This window comes from Marmota marmota, unplaced genomic scaffold (assembly GCF_001458135.2).
Source record: "Marmota marmota marmota unplaced genomic scaffold, marMar, whole genome shotgun sequence".
Taxonomy (NCBI): Eukaryota; Metazoa; Chordata; class Mammalia; order Rodentia; family Sciuridae; genus Marmota; species Marmota marmota.
Window position 1 is genome coordinate 11,714,999 of NW_025999924.1, and position 3,136 is coordinate 11,718,134.

Here is a 3,136-nt window from a genome sequence, read left to right on the forward strand (position 1 = left end):
AGCTCAGTGATAGAGTGCTTGCCTAGCATACGCAAAGCCCTGGGTTCTATCCCCAACACCCAACGTGGGAAGAAGAGTAGCTAATAGGTACAGAAAAGGAAGGATTTAGATTTTCAATTCATCTTTCCAACAAGATTTTTCTCCTATTTCATCCTACTTAGAATGTCCTGGATTGCCAACTTTAAAATACTGACAGGTATTCAGAGATTCAAATTTAAAAAGAGAGATTGTAAAAAGTGACCTATATCCATTCACAAGTCATCAACAATAATTAACACTGGTATATAGCCTGGTAAAGAACCTGTTCCTTACAGTAGATTAAAAGATTGACTTCTTTTGGGTACCAGAAGTAGACTCCACTTCTATACAGGTGGGTGTTTTATTGAGCCTGTGTATTTTAGCTTCATGTTGACTTTCAGGAGTCAGCCACCTTCAATTTAAATATAAAAAAAAAATCACCTTAACACTGCTTAGGCACAATACACAGACAGGCACACAAAATCAGGAGTGTCTACGTAACAACAACAACAAAAAAAACTCAAGTCAGCAGTAGGTATTTCCAAAGGTGACAAGTTCTTTAGATAAAAATCTTGTGAAAAATAAATTCAAAATATATAAAGCAGAAAAAAATGAGACGCTGCTCTGATTAAGACATTACATAGGGACTTTCATTGCTGATGGGATGAGACAAATCGACTGTACAAGTCAGGAAGACGCTGGAACCCATGGTGGCTTGGTTTGTTCCTGTCAACCCACTGATGCAGACTGTATCTTTGCAGAGGTTTCTGTCCGAATAGGGTGTAATTTCGCATGGTGAGATCCAAAGGATGCTGCCGATTCATCAAAGCATACAGCTCCTCCAAGGTACCTTGGTTAGAGTCCCCTGGATCTTCTATATGATCAAAGACACTCCTGAGTTAAATTTGCTCCTGCTGTTCTAGATCTGATTGGGAAACTGTCGAATCGTTAGTCCTGGTTTTGGTTTGTAGAACAGAAATGACCTTGCCTAGTCTTCTCTCAAGGACTTTCATTTCCGCAGAATCCTTGTCAAGAACATTTCTGTTTGATGAACTGGAAACTCATTTCACAACTTGATTTATGTGATCCACCATTTTTCCAGGATGACCCCATATTTGGAGTCTCTAAATGGTCTGAGATCTTTCTTCCAAAGAAAAGTGCTCATCTGATGGGTCATCATCCTTCAAAAGCTTATGAATGTCTTCCTCCGTGTAATTGAAATTGTCATCATTTTCTTCTCCATCAGACAGCTACAGCAAAGAATCATCCTCATCCAAGGAACCCCAAGAAAATGGGGCATTGTCTTTAGGCAACAAAGAGGTACCAGAAGACTGTTCTGAGGGTACTAGGGAGCATGTCATATCTCTGAAAGCCGGGCCAAAGCCTGGGTGAACGACTGTGCCTCACTCTGCCACCTGAGCCATTTTATCGCCCCTGCCACCTCCTGTATTATTATAAAGGTGATATTTTCAATCTTTGTCAGACAAATAGAATAGACATGGTTAGTTCCCTAGACAGATTTTACAGGGCTACAGATTTTCTAGGAAATATGAATGGCTGTGATATTCTAGGGAATCTCTTTATTAAAGGTTTTTTTTTTCTTTTCACTTCTATTTAATTTATACAACCACTCCTTTAAAAAACTACATGCCAAGTGAATAGTGGATATTCACCACATTACTGTAGAAGCTGGTTAAACAACTTTTATTTTGGAGCATGGTTATCATTGTATGATTTAGCCATTTAAAATTTTATAATGCTTCAATATATTGTATGCTTTAAACATCTAATTATTTTGAACCCTAATACAATTTTGTTATTGGTTGGACAGGAATATTTATTTCTGGGTATTAAATGGGGAGGTGAATCATGCACTGGTAACTCACTTGCCAGTGTGAAAGTGAGGGCCATCACCTTGGCACCTGGCCCCTATTTTTACTAGATAGTAGACCAGATAACGTGCTGCTTTTATTTATTTATTTATTTATTTTCATGAACATTTAGCATTAATGTTTAAGTAAATGGATTTTTTTTTCCAAGATGAGGTTTAATTACTTTTTAGAAACTCAATTTGGGTATGGTGAGACCCTGGGATCGATCATTACTTCCAAAGTACTTCCAAACAAAACAAAACAAAAAAACGAAAAGAGAAACAAACAAAACAAAACAAAACAGAATTTGGTAAGAAATAATTTTTAGTTAAAATGATTTTAATTTAAAGCCTATTGAATATTAATTGATAGCAAAGTTGTTTTCCCAATGGATACGTTTTTGCAGTTAATTCAAAAACTCAGCATACTAAAATTGTATTTATTTTCTAGCCTGCTTTTATTTAATCAGTTGTATGGTTCTCATTCTTAAAAAAATCTTGCTTCTTACTGTTAAAATTTCATGACAATTATTTTTGAAATAAAATGAAAATAGACTGATTTCTTAAATCATGCATGAACAACAATCTCCTTATTTAATCCCACCTTCTTGTACTTGGGTCAGTGAAGTGATTGTAGCAATGTCCTTATCTAAAATTTCAAGATGTTTTTTGTTGCATCTAGAGATTCCAATCTGAAAGGAGCTTATTTATGTGTGGCTTCCCCCTTTTTTTTTTCAATTCTCATCTGTGCTTCATATTTAGCTCTTTACTCTCAGACTCCTTTCTTTCTCATCCCTTTCTTTTCATTTTATCCTTCATCTTTCTTAACTGTTTTCTGGTTGGTATCCCTGTTCAGCTATTCAAAGCATGTTAGTCATTTTCTCTGAATCCTTCTCCTACTTATTTTTTAGACATTTTTCATACTCCATTTTCTATACATTTTTTTATACACCATTTTTTCAGTAATCATTTACGTCATTAGATCTTGTTAGACCTTGTGTGGTTAGCAAAAGAGGTCATATTAACAGGAAATCTCAGAATTCCTGTTACAGGAATTTACCTACAGTTTTCAGCTCCTGCCTTCATGGCTATGATATCTGGATCTCATCAAAATACTTTTCTTTGTCATGTACTTTAGGGAGTTCTCAGTCATCGTTCTCACATTTATTTGTGATTTATCACCTTGATTTTCATGCTCAACCTAAGTTGTGATGGCTGGACTTCTGGCCCACAGAAATGCTAAGAAGT

General features: G+C 35.7%; 1 pseudogene; it reads right to left on the reverse strand.

Annotated features, from left to right (window-relative positions):
- Positions 1-668: 668 nt before the first annotated feature.
- Positions 669-1,379, reverse strand: LOC125615742 (annotated as a pseudogene).
- Positions 1,380-3,136: the final 1,757 nt, after the last annotated feature.